General features: G+C 49.9%; 1 protein-coding gene across 7 annotated transcripts in view; it reads right to left on the reverse strand.

Moving 5' to 3' along the window:
• Positions 1-13,086, reverse strand: part of Pik3c2b (phosphatidylinositol-4-phosphate 3-kinase catalytic subunit type 2 beta) — a 65,665-nt gene extending 52,579 nt beyond the window's left edge. For 5 of the 7 annotated variants that reach the window (XM_050147757.1, XM_050147754.1, XM_050147761.1 and 2 more), the window contains exon 1: positions 12,519-12,924. The gene's annotated coding sequence lies outside the window, so the exon portion shown is untranslated. Of the gene's footprint in view, positions 1-12,499; positions 12,925-13,012 lie in introns of those variants that run through there. The other 2 variants (XM_050147755.1, XM_050147756.1) reach the window with 2 other exon arrangements.
• Positions 13,087-19,522: the final 6,436 nt, after the last annotated feature.

Raw genomic sequence — 19,522 nt, forward strand, 5'->3', positions numbered from 1 at the left:
ACATAGCCTTCAACCATTGGCGTTGACTCAAACCTCCAGGCTCAGCCTGCTGCTCACTTCTCTTTCCTTTGCGCACAGTCTCATCTACTCCCGTTTCCTGTCTATCCCGCCTCACGCTGTGTATCCCTCCTTCATTTTAAGTGATCACCTGCACCTCAAAACCCAAACGGTCAAACGCAGACCACCATCTCCTCTCTTCCCTACGCCCTATTCCCATTCCTAGCCCCCCAATGAATGGCACTACCCAATCCTGAGCTTGAAGCCCTCCAGCCGCCCTGAAAGCCCTCCTTCTCTCCATCTAAAGTCCATCACCACGGCCCTTAGGACTCTCCTCTGCACGTTCCAGAGCTAATCCTCCCCTCTATTTTAATCGTCTCTGTCCCAGTTTAAGACGGTTCTCCCTTCTCCTGGCTAGTACAAAAACTCCTAACAGCCTGGCCCTGCCTTCTAAGATCAATCCCCCTTGGAGGTTTCCTCCAGAAGCCTGGGGGAAAGACTCACACCTTAGAAAGTGTGATCTGGTGTCTCCCTCCCTGCTTAGAACCCCTCAATGCTCTCTATTGGCCTCAGTTACAAGGCCTCTATTGTCCATCTCCCTGTCTCTAACCAAGCATCCCTGTACATTTACCATCTCTTGACTTGCTGTGGGCACCTGCTTCTGGGCATGGCTTTCCCAGTCCAGCTCCCTTGAGTGATTCTAATTCACCCTCTGTGACTTTGCTCTGAGATTCCGTTCTGTAAAAGTTCTCTTTAGGCTGGGCGGTGGTGGCGCACGCATTTAATCCCAGCACTCGAGAGGCAGAGGCAGGCAAATCTCTGTGAGTTCGAGGCCAGACTGGTCTACAAGAGCTAGTTCCAGGACAGGCTCCAAAGCTACAGAAAAACCCTGTCTCGAAAAACAAACAAAACAAAATAAAACAAAAAAAAATTGTATTCAGGGGCTGGAGAGATGGTTCAGTGGTGAAAATCACTGGCTGCTTTTCCAGAGGACCGGGATTCAATTTCCAGCACCCACTTACAAGGCAGCTCATAACTGTCTGCAATTCCAGAATTCCAGTTCCAAGAGGATCTAACACCCTCTTCTGGCCTCCATGGGCAACAGGCACATGGTGTACTCGCATACATATGCAGATAAAACACTGATAAATGCAAAAAAAATTAAATTAAAAGATTCTATTCAGAATTACACTTAACTAGAAAAACTAAGTTTTAAAACTTGTAGGCTGGGTGGTAGTAGTTCATACCGTTAATCCCAGTACTCGGGAGGCAGAGGCAGGAGGATCTCTATGAGTTCAAAGCTAGCCTGGTCTACAGAATGAGTTCCAGGACAGCCAGGGATATACACAGAGAAATTCTTTCTCAAAAAAACCTGAAAAAAAAAAAAAAAAAAACAAATTGTACCAGGAACTAGTACATATCTGTGATCCTAGGACTCAAGAAGTGGAGGCAAGAGGATCAGGCATTCAATACCAGCCTCAGTTACATAATGACTTTGAAGCCAGCCTGAACTACATGAGACCCTGTCTCAAAACAAACTAGATAATCAAGAAAAGATTTTAAAAATCACACGTTACTCCCTCCCTCTACCATACTTCCACAGAGAATGGCTGTGAACTAGAGTGTAAGGACGGAACTTTCTAGCAGCAAGGATTCTGTAGACGTAGAGATGGGTAATCAGAACACAGATGCTGTCCTTTCCCAGGGTCTTTCCAATACAGATAGTACTAGACTGGGGGGGGGGGCAACGGTAAGGCAGGGAGGTGCACAGACGGACAACAACGTTATACAAAGCACCTTCTACTTCTGAGATTCTTAAGAGTCAGATGTGACTCCTGGTTCCCTAGTGTGAGATTTTCTAAAAACTCCAAGGTCATAGGAAAAGCCAAGAAGTAGCCCAAGCTGGTCCCACTCCTCGGGCCCTTCCCATTCTGAATTCAGACAGAAGACGAGTTGCCTGTCTCTAACCTCCCCTGGCTGTAGGCAAGGGTGCCACGAGGCTGTCAACATGGAAGAAAGGAGACAGGACAGACAGCATCCCTGCCTCCTCCAAGGTGAAGTGAGGCTCAGAGAGCACGGGAAAGGTCACAGAAAACAGCAAACAGTCAGCAGACAGTGTGAACTAAGAACACAGAATTACATTTTCCAGGCATGAGGACCAACTATTCAAGAAACGAAGGCCTCATATTCCCTGTTCTTTCCTTCCCCAGAGGAATTTATTCTCTACTACCTTTGTTGGACAGAAGCATTGGAAATTGCTCTGGTCCATTGGTTCTAAAGAGTACTAGGAATTCTTTTAAAAAAGCAAACAGGAGGCTGGAGAGAGGGCTCAGTGGTTAAAGAGCACTGGCTAATTTTCCAGAGAACCTGGGTTCAATTCCCAGCACCCACATGGCAGCTCACAACTGTCTGAAACCCCTGGTCCAGGAGATAGGATGCCCTCACACACAGACCTGCAGGCAAAACATCAGTGTACATAAAATAAAAATAAATAGCCTGGGGTGTGTATCCGAATGGCAGAGAACCTGCACAGCCCCTAAGGGGCCTTGTGTTTGATCCCCAGCACTGGACCGGACGAGGGAAGGAGCAAACTGCCATTAGGTCTCAAGAAAGAAGGGGACCATTGACAGCCAGTTTCCTCTCCCCACCTACACCCACCAATTTGTGTTCTTTTTTTTTTTCAGCTTAAGCATCTGAAAGTAATGCTATCACTACTTCAGCTTGGCTCTCCTAAGTACCAGGGCAATTTATGTAAACAGAATGATCTTAGCACACCCACATAATGTCACACTCACAGGACAACATAGCCTCTTCCGTAGTCCAATAGTCCACGTCTGAATGCTTGTAATTGCCATCTGGAAAGTGTTCCCGAACACATAAACCCTTGGCTCCTTCCCTGAAGGTCCTGATTCAGTAGGGTGAGTCCCTGGGCTTCCTGTATTTCACTAGTGTCTCAAGTGATTTGAGGTATATAGCTGGGTTCACACCACAGTTGAGGGGTTCTCTAGGAGGCAAGAACTGGGTAAAAAGACATCTTCCCCCACCCTCCAAGCATAAGGCCGTCATTCGGAGGGTGAAGAAAGAGAACAAGCTCATGGTCAGGTAGATTGGTGCCAGGGTCCAAGCAGAACCAGGCAACACACTCAGTCTATACAGGGGGCAGGCAGGGAGGCAATGCAGCCAGGGCAGAACCACACAACGGTTCCGAGGCAGAGAGCAGGGAGAAAGCAGGCCCTCCCAATGCAAGCTTGTGCTAGAGAGGGATCCAGCTCTCCCCCCAGGAAGCTCAGAAAGGTCCAATCTCTGCTTCTGTATTTAAGCCCCGTGCTGGCTTAGTGTTCAACGCATGTTTTAGTCATCTGAGAAAAGGGACACTCAAAGGAGAAACTTCATTCATAAAATCAGGCTGTAGGCAATTTCTTAATTAGTGATTAATATAAGAGAACCCAGCCCATTGTGGAGGGTGCTATCCCAGGGCTGGTAGCCCTGGGTTCCATAGGAAAGCAAGCTGAGCAAACCCTGGAGAGCAAGTCAGTAAGCAACACTCCTCCACGGCCTCTGCATCAGCTCCTGCCTCCAGGTTCCTGCCTGGTTTTAGTTCCTGTCCTGACTTCTCTCGGTGATGAACTGTTACCTGGAAGTGTAAGCAGAATGAACCCTTTCCTCCCAGAGTTGCTTTTGGTCGTAATGTTCTATCATAGCAATAATGACCCAAACAAAGATAAGCGTACACTTCATTACACACGGCAAGGTCGTCCTCTTAGCTGGCCTGTATTCTCCTTGCTAGTGTCCTTTTAAACAAATTAAAGCAACCTCATTTGGTTTTTTGTTTCCATGGTTCCTGCTTTCTGCTCCCTCTCTTCCCTCACCAAGGTACCCAGACCAGCTAGTATCCTTCAGTCCAGGTCAGATTCTCTCTGAAGCCTGCAGGATTCTTCACATTCCTCTGCCTCCAGAGAAGGGTGGTGGGACAGGGGGAGGGAGGAGGGAAGTTCCCAGGAGGACTACCTCTTACCAAACATGGCCTCCCACAGAGGGAACTCTTGGGCCCCATTCCAAGCAACTCCTACACTGCACAATCCCTAATCCCCCAAACCATCACCACAGTTCCACACACAGACAGTGAGGAGGAGCCCTGGTCTCACTGACAGCACTCCAAGGTCTACGCTCTGGAGGTAGACAGAGAAAGATGGATACTGAGGACACGGGGCACAGGAGCTCTCTATGTTTCGCCTCACTATCTGCCATCTTCCTCCTCGGCTTAGCTTCAACACACTGTCTGCTCCCTGCAAACTGAGGCCTCCCACCAAAAACCTAGACAGTCACCCATGTCACTCCCAGCCTAGGTTCAGTTTTCCCAGTTCATACACTAGGGAATCCCATTCTCTGTGATTCTTTAATGGGTGGGAAAACTTCTGAGAAAAAGCTAGCCCATGAAACAGAGACCACCAACAGGTTACAGCTGCTCCTCTCCAATCAGGGCAGAGGACAGAAGAGACACCCTGCTTGGGTTGGAGGTTTCCCCAGAGGGAAGAACAAGAGACAGGGTGCTAGCCATCTTACTATGCTAATGGTAGCTTCTGAGACCCTCTTGCTGGCTATGCTAACCCATTAGAGACTGCCCAGAGCAAGGAGACAGTGTTGAAGGGTAGGTCAAATCAGGTCCATCCCCAGGTAAGAGAAGGGGAATATATTTGGGGGTACTTGCAGAGACATGGGACTAGCCAGAGGACAGAGAACAATGCCTGGAGGACCTTCTTGAAAGGTGGACATCTTTGCTGGGTCTAACACTAGGGAAAAGGTCTCATGCATCCAACTGTAATAATTCTTTTTCTGGTAACAACTGTTTACTGGTAACAACTTCCTTAGGCAGTCTCCCTTCTTGGTAGAGGCAGAGGATCTTTGTGAAAGTGAATTCCAGGGCAGCCAGGGCTGTGAGGCTGTCAGGGCACTGCTGCAGGATTGGGAAGGAGCCAGAGATGCTGTGAGAGACTGCCCCTAGTCCTGTGCTCTTCTGCAAGCACACGCTCTGTACACGCGTGCCAGGGCTCTGGGACCAGAAGCCCTGCAGGGGGAGCCCCAGAATGACCAGGCCTTATACAATAGAGAAAGTCAGTAGGCATGCCCCTGTGGTAGTCCTTTCTGCCTATAAGTCTGAGTGTGGGAACCAGTGGGCAGTGACAGGCTGTGTGTGGGGTGGGCTGTCAGCAGCTGTCTGTCACTTGCTTGGCCCTGAAAAGAACTTAAGCAGAAAAGGGCTGCAGGCCAAACCATCATTCCCGAGGATCAGAAGAGGAGCTGACGAGCCCCGATGCCATGACAGAAGCTAACTCCTTTCACTCGGCTGGGTAGCTCTATCCCGTGTCTCTGGGCCCTGCTCACTGTTTTTCCTCTCCAAGCACACCATTCCCAAACCGGCGGTGCAGCCAGGTGGTCACACATCTTCAGTGCGTGGTGGAGCATCTTCATCTTCAGCCCCTGCTCATGTCCCTCCCATCATGACGATCCCTGACAGTCATTCCTAGGCAACCAAAGCTGTAGGAATCACATAAACAGGGCATGTTCCCCAAACCGCCTTTATCCCAGCACCCCATACCTTTCCCATCCCACAAACATCTTTGTGTCTCCTCCTACTCTACACTTACCCCACATTCTCCCCTGTTCACGCTCCTATCCTTCACTGCCTCACAATCCCTACACCCCCCCACGCCTCTCAATCACTGGAACTCCCCACACCCCAACTTCCTGGACCTACACACCCTCCACCAACCCCACCTGCCAATCAGTTTCCTGGAGAGAGAGAGAGATGGCCTAGACTCTGAGGTCATATTTCTAGTGCCACTGGCAAGACATCGTCTGAGAAAAGTAGGTTATCCTTGAAGAAAAAGACAAATAGCCACCCTAGATTTAGAGGCAGCCCTGGCCCTTCCCATGAAGTGTCTAAGTTTCTCTGCACCCCAGGAAAGCGCAGGCCCCAGAGAGCCTGTCCGCAGAGATCTCCAGGGCCTCTTGCAAGTGCCAGGAATGTCTAGTTATTTCCTGATTCAGGAAGGCACGAGGAAACCATAGCATCAACACAGACAGGAGAAAAGAAAGGGAACCAGCTTGCATCTTTCACTCAGGAAAAAAAGTCCCCATTAAAATAGAATGCCACATGGCATTAGATACTAATTTACACGGGGCTGTTAGCGGCCAAGGTGTCAGTCCCTCCAGGACAATTTGCATTTAAAAAGCAGAGTGAGGAGAGTCCCAGGCCCTTGGTGGGAGGAATGATCCTCCTTCAGAGACAGGTGGTTAGCTTTTGGTCTCCCTCCACTCCCCACTCCGGAGCCCACAATCCCTTGCTTCTCTCTAGAATGATCTCCCAGTACTGCTCATCCTGCAGCCTGTCTCTTGAAGTCACTGATCCCTCCAACTCTAGTCTTCATTATTCTTAGTCCAGCCTGATCCCGGTGGCCACCACACCTTCCCCAGTGGCTGCAGCTTCCCAGCTGAAGGCCTCCCCTCTCCTTGGTGCCAGCACAGTGGATAGCCTACTCTTGCTCTAAGTCGTCAAGGCCCCAAGTTAGCCTGTTGACCAAGAACACAACTGTATCCATTCTGATAGAGAAAAAAGCCCCCATTTGGGGTTGTAGAGCCCTAAGAGAATCTAAGAGATTATGTATATCTTCAGTGTCCCAGAACTCTGAGCCACAGGAAGGGAATGCTAACAGGAGGTACTAGGACTGGGGAGCAGGCAAGATTGTGACAGTACCAGACCTCAAGGGGGTCCTGCCAGGCTTCCCCAGGACATGGCTAACCTTGGGCATGTGGCGGTGATGGGTCTGTTTGTAGCAAACCTTTCATCTGTAGTTACAGAGGGGTAGGGCCTGCCCAAGCCCTGTTTCCCATCCACACCTACATCGGGCCCCAGAGCCTACCTACTACTGTCCCCTACACACATGCATATACACACACATGCATATACACACACATGCATATACACATACACACATGCACACAAGCATATACACACTCATATACATGCACACACACACACACACACACACACACGCTTTCTCCTTCTCTTTCCCTTCCCACCTACCATTCAAAATTCTTCAACACTCCCCCATTCCAATCTTCTTGTTCTCCGCCTCCTTAAGCTCTCCATGCAGGCTTGCTCAGTGTGCGCCTTGATGACTACTGAACAGGACCCACACCTCTGCCTGGCGTTCAGGAGACGGCTTCAAGCCTCTGCAGTAAGGTCATAAAGAGTTTCAAAGAAGACCATGATGGGCAGCGTGGGAGGGAGGTGTCAGGCAGTTTGGTTCTATTTCACGTGTATGCGGCTTAACACCTTCCTGTTGGCTACTGTCCCCCAATTTGCATAAGAATGTTCCAAGGGAGAAAGAGCCTAAATGTACTCTCAGTAAAAAGGGGGTCCACCTGGCTCGGTATGCTCTGGCACACCCACCAGCTCCTTCTTCCTGGACCCTCATCAGGGTCTCCCAAGAGAAGCAGCAGGCACAGGGCTTTCTCAGCGGGGACCAGCTGACATCGCTTGCAGTTTGGATGAGTGTACCTAGGGTGTGACTGAAGGCCACACCGGAGCAAGGAAATCCACAGGAGTCAGGGAAATACCTCCCAACACATAAACGCCAGTGTGCTTTGTCAGCAGTCGAGGGAGGAGCACAGAGGCGCTGGAAGGAAGGAGGAAACTGGCCTTTTATTCCTCTGGTATTTGGGGCTGGGTATTGTCTTATTGATCCGTACAACAGTCCTTAAACATGGATATTATTATACTCATTTTACGGGTGAGGAAACTATAAAACAGGAAAGGGATTAAGCACTCTGCCCAAGGTCATACGACCGGGAAGTGATAGGATCAAGAGTTAAGTGAAACTCGTGTGAACCCAAAATTCACCATCCTCCCTGCTTCTCCAACCAACTGGGGAAACACAGGCTCACATGGAAACACAGGCTCATTACATCGGCCCAATTGTTCAAGCTAATGTTGGCAGTCATTCTGGAACATGCCCCCACGCACTCTCTTCCATCACCAGCAGGCCTTCATCTGGCCAGGTCATTCAGAAAAGGACTGGCCCAGGGATGCTGACACACCTGCAAATCTCAGCACCGGAGGGGGAGGGGCAGGAGGAGCAGGAGTATGAGGCCAGCCTGTACCTCTCTCTCAAAACCCAAAACAAGGGCTGGAGAGATGGCTTGTCGGTTAAGAGCACTGGCTGCTCTCCAGAGGACCAGGGTTCAATTCCCAGCACATGATGGCTCGCAATCATGTATAATACAGCTCTAGCTCCAGGAGATCTGCCACCACAGGCATGTCGCACATGTACCTCTATGCATCCATACACACAAACAAACAAGCGAATGAATAAATAAAACACGGGCCAGCACAGCTGACTTGGGCATGTTTCCTAACATTACTAACTAATCTTGCTAGGTCTGGTCTTTTTCTGTAAAAAGAAAGTTTCAGTACTAACCACCTCACCCATTTCCTCTGAGGCTGCGGAACACAGAGAGGATGCTAAGACAATACTGAGAACACTACAGAACACTACAGAGAGCAGATACTGAGATGATGCCAAGAACACCACGGATGGGGATGGGGACTTCGGTGTCATCATTTATCATGTGCTTCCACTTTTCCGTGCATCTGAACTTTCGCCCAAGGGCACTCTTTTTTCCCTTCTTTAAGTACAGCTGAGAAAAATCCCTGGACCAGTGTGGTTACACAGGCCTTTAATCCCAGCACTAGGGAGGCAGAGGCTAGGCTAGTTTACACAGGGAGTGTGAGGTTAGCCTGGGCTATAGAGTGAACCCTGTCTCAAATAAATAAAAACAAACAAAAAAGTAGTCTGTGGGGGCAGCAGTGCTGGGTGTCTGGAATGCGTTGGGAAGGCCCAGGAAAGGGAGAAAAGCAATGTTTAGAAGGTCTGGTGAAGAGAGGCAGTGCCGCAGGTACAGTGAGGAGCTGTGTTTCCAAGGAGGCTTGTGATCTTTGACTTCTCTCTGAAAGGAGATACTAGGAGCCTTCCTCTAGGGAGTTTTCAGGAAGAAGGAATAGCAGCTAGAGTTCCTAGTCTGCTTAACCAGGGTGAGGAAATTCCATTCCCTCTGTTCTGAGGGGAATTTCCCATCAAGGCAGCCAGTGACAGGGTTGGTTGGCTAGCTGAAAGAGCAGAAGAGCAGGTTCTGTCCTGAGCCCTGGAGCCAGCATCAAGTTCCAGCGCAGCCAGCAAAGCTGTGACCTTGAAGTCACCTCTTAAGGAGGTTATCTTCGAGGTCCTTCTCAGTTCTAACACTTTCTATGATCAGAAAAAATAAGCATCATCCGTCACTTACAAAACCAGACACCAGGGGCTGGGAGACAGCTTAATGGTGCGGGGGAGGGGGGTGTGTGAGCGCTTGCTGAGCTGGCCTGGGAGCTGAGCTGAGACCTCTGGTGAAAGCTGTTGCACTATTGCTGGCCCCAGGAGGAGCCAGCTAGCTCATGGCTTACTCATGGGCAAAGAGATCCAGGCTTCAACAAGGTGAAAGGCGGGACTGATATCTGAAGGTTGTCCTCTGACCTCCACACTCAGGCTATGGTATGTGTACAACCACACAGACGCAGACAGACAGAACGGACACACACACACACACACACACACACACACACACACACACAGGGACACGACACACACAGAGAAATACCAAGCAAATCCAATTCAAATACACTAAAACAAGAAAGCGGTCCTAATTTTCCCAGAGCCTCCTAAGCCCAGATGTACTACCAGAGATGCCCAGAAGAAGACAAAATAACTCAATCTGGTTATCCTGACAGGGGAAGCGAGTGAGGTGGGAGCCTAAGGAATTCTCACGGTCATGCTTCCACTCCTAACAACAGGGAACCGAAGATTCAGCAGAGCTGGGGCTGGGTGTGGGGAGCATCTTTCTGGGCCCCTGTCCTTAAGAAGCCTTTTCATCAAAGGTGGCTGCAGTCTGGTGCCATCTTTTGGGCAATTCAGGGAATCTATAACAAATATATTCTGCATCTCAGCTGCCGGCCTGTTCTGTCTCTTGTGGTGACACTAAGCCATGAGCATGGGATATGCAAAGTAGCTTTCCTGTTTCAAGTCCCACCTCTGTCGTGTCCTGGCTGGCTGACACCAGTGTTAGCTATTACGGCTTTTTTGTTTTTGTTTTTTTGCCAGGTCAGCATTGGCCTGTCTGCAGACAGTAAGCAGCCTTTGGAAAGTCTTTCTCCCAATTCCCTACAAATACTAAGCAGCCTTTCCCTCCCAGTTCCCATCTGTCAGCTCTATTTAAAGAGGAACACACAAGGAATAGTATTTATATTATTGCGCCATGCTTCCCTATATCCAGAGAGAAAGGTTCTGGAATGTTCCCTACTCCATATTCCCCTCAGTTTACTCCATCAACACCCCTGGCTGTTCTTCCTCTCGTAGGACAAATGCTACAGCCATCATGGAGGGGAGGGGACGCTGTCCTTTGCAGTTTGCAGACTGCTCTTGCACGTGTCATTTCATTTGGTGAAGCACCACATTTAAAACAATCCCATGAGCCACAGATACTTTCCCTCCCGTTTTACAAATATGGAAATAAAATCAACTTCACCACTTGTCCATGTTCACGTCTAGAAAGTAAGTCTCGCCAGGCCTCACTCAAAGTCGGGCCTCATGACACTTTCTCTACCATCCCTCATGGTGTGGACCAAGTGTACATCCTGGAGGTATGAGGAACTTGAAGTCTGTGATCAGTCACAACACACAAAGAAACAGACACGCCTCCCTTTTTCTCTCGGATGGCCCCAGCAGACACACAGCACCTGTAAAATACAGGGGCAAAGCACCACAAGGGACCTAAAGGCCCACAGGGTGTGGAGTTTTTGTTGGAACACAATTAGGTCTAGGGAGCAAAAAAAGCAGACATTCTAGACCACCAGGCAAATCCAAAGGAGCACCCCAGAAAAATACCAAGGGCCCCCAAAACTAATTGACCATCCCTTACCCAGTATTCCAGTGGAAAGGAAAATGGATAGGCTGCCTTCTGGCCAGGTCTGGGATCTCCATCAGATTCAGACATACACACCCATACACTCAGTAGTAAGCAGAAGCCAAACCCTGAGCTCACCCAGAAGCCAAAGGAGAGAAGCAGCCCTAGCCTGGGTCCAGGGCTCTCTCTCAAAGCCACTGTCTGCTCAGATGCTGGCTGTCAGGCATAGCTATAAAATGTGCCTCAACTTAATTTTTCCGTGAACGCAGCCCCACATGGAACTGCCAGGCTCCGGAGGAGCAGCAGTTCCTCATGCTCACAGACAGGGTTCCAGGAGCTACAGCTGGAGAGGGGAGAATATTTGTGGGCCCAGGCTGCCATTCCTGGACCATGTCTCTCCTGAATATCTTTCCAAGGCCTCAGGGAAGCAAAGAGAGTAAGTTTTCATTCAGGACTGTTTAGGGGCTGGAATTCAGAGCAAATTGCTTACATCTGCTTGGTCATTCCCAGACAAGCAGGTAGTTTAGAGAAAGAAGGGGCCATATTAGCCCACTTCTGGTAGCCCAGGTAGCCTGCTAAAGAATCTCCGGCCTGCTAGGGCTCAGCAGTCCAGACTGCTGAACTCTCTGACCAAGTTGAATAAAAATACCAGGGCAGTCAGAGACAATAGGACTTCCACCCTAAGCATGACTGGTGAGCTGGGACAGGGAAACCACAAAGATCCCAAAAAGGGAGGTGAGATGTAGAGCCAGGTTACCCAGAAGGAGCAAGAGCGATGGCAGACTCCACGCACACTTCAACCTCAGCCAACAAGGGTGTATGCACTAACCTCATACATTTGGTAACCTCTTTCTACATCCCAAAAGCCTGCCAAAGCCCCTGGACTCCCCACCCCACCCCAGCTTGGCAGCCTTGCCGAGGATTCCAGCTTCTATCACACCAGAAACACCAAAGCTGCTGCTGTATGGAACTGAAAAAAACGAGGGACAAGTACAGCCCAGACGAGGAGCTCCTTCCCGGAGGGGCCGGGGACTCGGGCCTGAGGGTCCCAGGCTCTCCTGCAAGCTCTCAGTCTTTGGCTGCTGCAGTATCCTTATAAGGCCAATCCTACCCTCCTCCTGGCCGAAAAATGTATACAGTCCCGAGGGTGGACGCTGACTTCTCACCCGCTGTACAGGAAGCACCACTCCCATCACCCCCACTCCAGGACAGGTTTTGCTCTTAAACAAACTAATAAACAAATCGACTCCAAAGCGGTCCCCCGGCTCAGCTCGCCCTGCAGCTGCACCCGGGAAGTGTGTTCCGGAGGAGGCAGGGGTGACCGCCCGCGAGGCCCCGAGTCGCTAGCGCGCCGTGGCGTGGGGGCGAGCAACCTGCCAGGCGCCTGGGACCCGACTGGGCTCTCGGCGCTGCCATTGTTGCCCCTGGCGCTAGTGCTTTGGGGCGGGAGCCCTGCCCTCGTCGCGCTGGCTAGCTGGGCGCTCTGCAGCCCCCGGGCGGTGCTCACCTCCGAGTACTCGTCCTACCTGCGCTGGCCGCGGGTTCCGCCGCGACACCCTGACTGTCGTGGTTGGGCGACTTGGGCTCCCACGCCCCGGCTCGCTCTGAGGCTCCAGGAGGCTCCGGTCCCCGCGTGCTGTGCAGTACCGCCCGCTCCCCTCGCCCGCCCCGCAACGACTCTGGGATCCCCGCTGCAGGGGACGCACGGGCAATCGACGGGTGTGGGGGGTCGGTCCGGGGCCCGGTGCTGTCTGCGGGGAGCGTGCACGAGCTCGCAGTCAGTCAGGCGGCCCCGGGTGAGACAATAGCGCGAGCGGCGGGCGAGCGGGGAGAAGCCATCTCCCGGACAGCCGGCGCACTGCACGGCGTGCTAGGCTCGCCCGCTCCTGCCAGCACCGCGGCCCAGGCCGCCGGCAGCAGCCGCAGCGCCGAATCGCCAAGACGCCCGAGCCGAGAGGGCGGGGCGGCGGGAACCTGGCCCCCACCCTCCCTCTCTTCCTCCCGCCTCCCGCCTCCGCACCGTGCTCGGCGTCCTGAGCGGACCCCGGGGCCAGCAGTCCCACTCCCCGATAGCAGATGGTCGTTGCTTTCCAGGCTGGAACCCTTTGCTCTGAGGTCAGGTGAAAGCAAGCCAGATCACCCTATTGGAAGGGACACGGGGTGGGCGTTCAGTTGCCGGTTTGAGGAATTTCTCTCATAATTATGCATGCTAGGGATGCCCGAAAGAACTACCACCTTGATGGAGGAGGTGCAGGTGCAGATGTTGGCACTTTTCTCTCCCGTTTACCCAAGGGCGGTCTTCAAACCTGTGCGGGGAGGAGAAGCGGAGGAGCCTCCAAACCAATTAAGATAGGAAGAAAACTTTGAAACTGTTATTTTCTCTGAGCACCTCCCTTAAAGAACCTGTGTCAAGCGTTTTCCAGAAGGCTCCACCCAGTACTGGCCAACTCTACGTTTGCGTCTGGTTTGCTAAATAACTCGGATCTCCAAGTCCCCTTTCCTCAATCATGGATCTTGTTCTCTGCTCTCTTCCTTTCTTGCCTTTTTCTCCCCTTTCCAGTCACATTGTGAAGCTCATGGTTCTCAACCCTCCTTCTCAGAACCCCTTCAAGCACTGGGGGAACCTCAGCTCTGATGCCCACTGCCCTCCAGCCAAAACTCCCATGGAAACAGCTGCTAAGCATACTTAAGATGCTACCATTCCTGTCTGTTAAAGTCAGAAATGTCTTTATAAAACTTATGTGACCTTTAATTGTTTCCCCTATTTATATGAAACTCTGCAATAAACCCAAATAGTTTTCCAAGAGACAAGAGCTAATGGCCTTCCTAGACTGGTAGAAGTAGAAACTGGGAAGGGCTCAAAAAGAGGAGAAACATCAAGTAGAAAGGGAGCTTGAGGGGTTGAGAGATGGCTCAGAAGCTAAGAACACTGACTGCTCTTTCAGAGGACCAGGGTACAATTCCCAGCACCCACATGGCAGCTCATAACTGTCTGTAACTCCAGTTCCAGTGGGTCTGATTCCCTCAAACACCAATGCATATAAAGAGAAAAAGAAAGAGAGAAAGAAAGAAGAAAATAAAGGAAAAGAAAAGAAAAGAAAAGAAAAGAAAAGAAAAGAAAGGGAGTTTGAACAACTAGAGGAAGTCTTACACAGTCCTATGGAAGAGAAAGCAATACAAAAAGAGAGTTCACAAGCCCGGCCTGGTGCTGCGAACCCTCTATTCCAGCACTTGGGAGGCTGAAGCAGGCAGATCAGGCAGCTCCCCAGTGGTGTGTAACTCTAGGGGGATCTGTTGCTTTCTTCTGGCCTCTGCAGGCATCCACATGCATGTGCACATACCCACACAAACATAAACTAAATCTTAACCAAAACAAACAAAAAATGAGTTCACAGTACTAAACTATTTGGGGAAGAGTATTGTTTTGTTTTCATTGAAGATGAACTCTGGGCCAATGGAAAGGAACCTTGTGGGCATTACCAGGCAAGGTCGAGGAGCCTGTGGGAGTTCAATCAGGTTCCAGTGGTTTGAAGAGTAAAAGACAGGTTCTAGAAGCTTATCACCCAGAGGAGAACTATAATGCAGGAGACAGAGGAGCGTGAAGGATTACCAAAGGTGTTATTACTTGGCACAGGTTTCCACACGTAGCTCAGGCTGGCATTTGAACTTGCTATGTAGGCCAAGCTGACTTCAAAGTCCTGATCGTCTGTTTCCTGAGTGCTGAGCCACCACATTTGGCTTGGTTTTCTTCTAAGACGAGGAAGAAGCGTGTTCATAGGTTGAGAGGGAAGAGCAAGGTAAGAAAGGAAGAAAAATGAAAACTGTCCCAACTGAAGAAAGGACACGGGACAGAGCATATGGTAAAGTTGTCTGAGATGTCTTTGAGTGGAGAGACTCAGGGGCAGATGGCATCTATGGACTGCTACATCTAGAGGCTGTGCCCTGAGGAAAAAGACCGTGCTCCTTGACAGTCTCTAAGCAATCTGTGAGAGAAAGGGAGTCCAACCAGAAGTGAAAGCTGGGCATGGTGATACACCCTTCTAATCCCAGCACTCAGGAGGCAGAGGCAGGTGGACTTCTGAGTTCGAGGCCAGGTTGGTCTACAGAAAGAGTTCTAGGACAAGGGCTACACAGAGAAACCCTGTCTCAAAAAAAAAAAAAAAACAAAAACAAAGAAACAAAAGATAGAATTGAAGACTTAAGGAAAACGGTTAAAGTTAAAATAACCATAGAAATGATGGGGTATATAGCTCAGTTTACAAAAGGCCTCCTTAAACCCCAGCACCAAGAGAGGAGTAGGGATGGGGGCAGCAACTGCTCACAGCTAACATAGAAGTCACAGCTAGTATTGGGTATTTTAGTACTGTGCTGATGCTATCTGAATGTTTCCTTCTGTAGCACTTAGACACCCAGGTACAACATTGAGCCAGAGTTGCAGGTGTATGGGAGAGGTTCAGCAGAAGGGTAAAGAAGAGGGCTCTAGCCTGATGGTGGTAGTGCAGGCCTCTAACCACAGCAGGCAGAGGCAGAGGCAGGTGGGTCTCCAAAGCCAGCATGGTCTACACAGCAAGTTCCAGGACAACTAGGGCTACACAGAGAAACACTATCTCAGAAAAAAAAAAAAAAGTGAAGAAGAAAAGAAGAAGAGGAAGAGGAGGAGGAAGAAGACAGCTCTTAGCAAGATGAGATTGCCTAAAAGAAGGAAGTGAAGCTAAGAAAAGGCTTTAAAACTTTTTAAAATTCTTTTATCTTTTTTTATTCGTTAACTGATGCTCTCCTCCCCATACTAGCTCTGTAGACCAGGCTGGCCTCGAACTCACAGAGATCCACCTGCCTCTGTCTCCTGAGTACTGGAATTAAAGGCATGTGCCACACTATTGCCCGGCTTAACTGAAGTTTTTGAGACAGAATCTCTCACTATGTAACCTTGGTTGGTCTGGAACTTGTTACCAGACTGTTCTTGGATAGAGAGCCTGCCTACCTCTGCCCCAGAAGGGGAATGAAGGTATGTGCCACCACAAACAGCCCTTACTGTAGTTTTGAAACTTCTGTGTTCATGGAGCCGCCAAAAGTGCCGGACACATATGGCTTCCTATGATTTCAAATTTAAATTCCCAAAGAAAGTCTATGAGACCTTTTGTAGCTGGCCCCTGCTTTTCACTCTAGCCTCAGAGGAAAGTCCTTGTCTCACTCATCGCTGTAGCCCAAATTGATACCTGCCACAGTGTGTTCAGCGGATGTATGTTTTACTCGGTCAGCAGAACTTCCGGCGGAAGGAATGGCCATCTCCTCACCTCCAAAATGAAAGGAGGTGCTCTATGGCAAGCAGAAGGACTTCGCAGGCGTGGTTAAGGCCTTGGAGATTAAGGAGTGAGATGATCTAATCACTCCAGCCCCTGACACTGGACAGTCTCCCCCAGCGGAAGCCAGAGGGGCTGTGCTGACGGAAGAACACTTGGAAAACTTATGTTGCTGGCCTGACACTCTAGAGATGAGGCATGGCAAGAAACAGAGGACACTCAGCACTGCTGTCACCTGGACCTCAGTGACAGTCGGTGGACTTCCAACCTGCTGAGCTGTAAGGTCAGGGGACCGGAGGTTGTTTTTGAGAGGAGGTCTGATACGGCCCGACTAGCTTCAAACTTGCTCTAAGGGTGGTCTCGAACTCTAGATCTCCTGCTCGGCACCTCCCAAGTGCTGAGATTATGGCCTTTGCACAGACACTTGGCCCATATTGGTCTGTTTGGCAGCACTGGGGACTGAACACAGACAGGATGCCATGCGTGAGAGGCAACACTCTACCTCTGAGCTACAGACCTAGGCCTAGCTCTCTGTGCTTTAAAATCCACTTTACTGGGTTGGGTGTGATTTGTTATGGTAGCAATAGTAAATATTATACTTAATAATACTTATTTTAGTAATTTAATTAATTGTTGGGGGTTTATTTGTTTGTTTGATTGGTTTTTGGGTTTTTGAGACAGGGTTTCTCAGCTTTGGAGCCTGTCCTAGAACTTGCTCTGTTGACCAGGCTGGTCTTGAACACACAAAGATCTGCCTGTCTCTGCCTCCCTGAGTGTCAGTGCTGGGATCAAAGGGCATGTGCCACCACCGTCTGGCTATTCATTAAGTTTTTTAATTTAAAAGAATGTTTATTGTCCTGGTTCCCAGGGGAAGCTTCTCTACAGGGCCTCCTTACACACTCTTAATTTTTCCCCCCTTTTTATTTGAGACAAAGTCCCTCAATGGTCCAGACTGAGACTAGCTGCCCAGTGAACTCTGAACCCTTGTCTCAGCCCATCTTGCCATCTCTGGGATTACAAGAGAACTACAATGTCGGATATTTTCAGTGTAGATATTGGAGATCTGAACTCAGGTCTTCATGTTTTCAAGGTAAGCCCTCTACCAACTGAGATCTGTCCTGAGTTCTCTTGTCTTCTACTGTCCTCTGCTTCTCTCTGTCTCTTTTAGGGGGAGGGTAACTTGTTTGTTTTTATTGAAAGACAGGATCTCACTATAGTCTGATTTGGTCTCAAACTCACAACAGTCCTCCAGCCACTGCCTCTTTGTCTGTTTGTTTATCGAGACAGGGTTTCTCTGTGTAACTTTGGGGCCTGTCCTGAACTCATTCTATCTAGATCCAACTGCCTCTGTCTCCCCGAGTGCCCCAGCTGGGTTTGGCACCGCCTGCGCGTAATCTCAGTCCAGAAGGAAGGAAAGAAGGATGACGAGCTCAAGGCCAGACCCGGATATAGGAGACCTCATCTCAAAAATAACAAAGGCTAGAGAGATGGCTCAGCCCTTAGAGCACTCGCTGCCTTCAGAGGACTGGGATTCAATTCCCCGACCCACATCAGGCTGCACACAACTGTCTGTAACTCCAGTTCCAGAATTTCAAAGCCTCCTCTGGCCTTCACAGGCATGGTCTCCACTTGGTGCAGAGCCAAACAGGTACACATACGCGTACATTTAAAAATAAAAGAAATAAAACTGAAAATGAACGGGACGCTCCATGCACAGAATCTGTGAGTTTCGCCTGCCCTCTAGTGGAAACGTTAGATACAGCAGTCAATGTAAGGCGCGGCTTCAGGAAGCAACAGGGAAGGGAGGTTCCTGCTCGGCAAGGTCTGAGATGGCACCTGTAATGGTGTTTTCACACAACAGATGCGAAGCAGAGTCATTTCCTGCTACCTCAGATGGGCCCCCAGTCTGAATGAGCCAAACCTCTGATAAGATAAAATCGTTCTCCTTAGCCTGCTCCATGCCTGGCCCTCTCTCTCTCTCTCTCTCTCTCTCTCTCTCTCTCTCTCTCTCTCTCTCTCCCTCCCTCCCTTTACTTCGGCCGGTAGGTACAGCGGGTGCTCTCCAAGTTCCTTCTGTACTTGCCGTGTTCCTCCCTGCCATCCTGCTCAGTTTTGGAAATAGGAGATAACCAATAAGCAGTTTACTGACTGGCCATTGCCATTTAGTCAGTTAAACTCGAAACTTCTGGCTTTATCCTCCAGCAGTAAGAAGGGCCTTTGGGTAGGAAAAATAAGTCTCCTTATTCCTGTTCCTCTCAGACAGCCTTCCCTTCCTCTAAAATGTGGCCGACAAGGCATAGTGTTCCACAGCTTTCATCCTGGTCCTCTGGGGCCAGAAACAGGCAGATTTCTGTGAGTCTGAGGCTGGGCTGGTCTACACAGCGAGTTCTAGGCCACCCAGGGCTTCCAAAATTCAGAGGTGTGGTTCATCCCCACACCTCATGCATAGAGACAGAGCAAAACAAGGAATGTTCTTCTTGCTTGCTATAAGTCTAACTTGCTCAAGAAGTATATACAGACAATTAACAAACCAACGTCTCTTTGGCTCGTTACCGTTTCTTCCACATGATTTCACAGGACATTAACTCCACTCTGATAGTGTGGTTTTCTTATATAATGACCAAGGGTGGACTTTTCAATGGGATGTACTCACTCATAATTGGATTCTAGCCATAAATAAAGGACATTGAGCCTATAATTTGTGATCCTAGAGAAGCTAAATAAGAAGGTGAACCCAGAGAAAAACATATAGTCATTCTCCTGAATATTAACCTTCATCAAACGATGAAAGGAGACAGAGACAGAGACCCACATTGGAGCACCGGACTGCAACCCCAAGGTCCAAATCAGGAGCAGAAGGAGAGAGAGCACGAGCAAGGAACTCAGGACCGCGAGGGGTGCACCCATACACTGAGACAATGGGGATGTTCTATTGGGAACTCACCAAGGCCAGCTGGACTGGGTCTGAAAAAGCATGGGATAAAACCGGACTCGCTGAACATAGCGGACAATGAGGACTGCTGAGAAGTCAAGAACAATGGCAATGGGTTTTGATCCTACTGCACGTATTGGCTTTGTGGGAGCCTAGGCTGTTTAGATGTTCACTTCACTAGACCTGGAAGGAGGTGGGTGGTCCTTGGACTTCCCACAGGGCAGGGAACCCTGACTGCTCTTGGGGCTGATGAGGGAGGGAGAGTTGATTGGGGGAGGGGGAGGAAAATGGGAGGCGG

Source organism: Alexandromys fortis, unplaced genomic scaffold (assembly GCF_014885135.2).
Source record: "Alexandromys fortis isolate MF-2015 unplaced genomic scaffold, M_Fortis_MF-2015_v1.1 scaffold_58, whole genome shotgun sequence".
NCBI classification, from domain to species: Eukaryota; Metazoa; Chordata; class Mammalia; order Rodentia; family Cricetidae; genus Alexandromys; species Alexandromys fortis.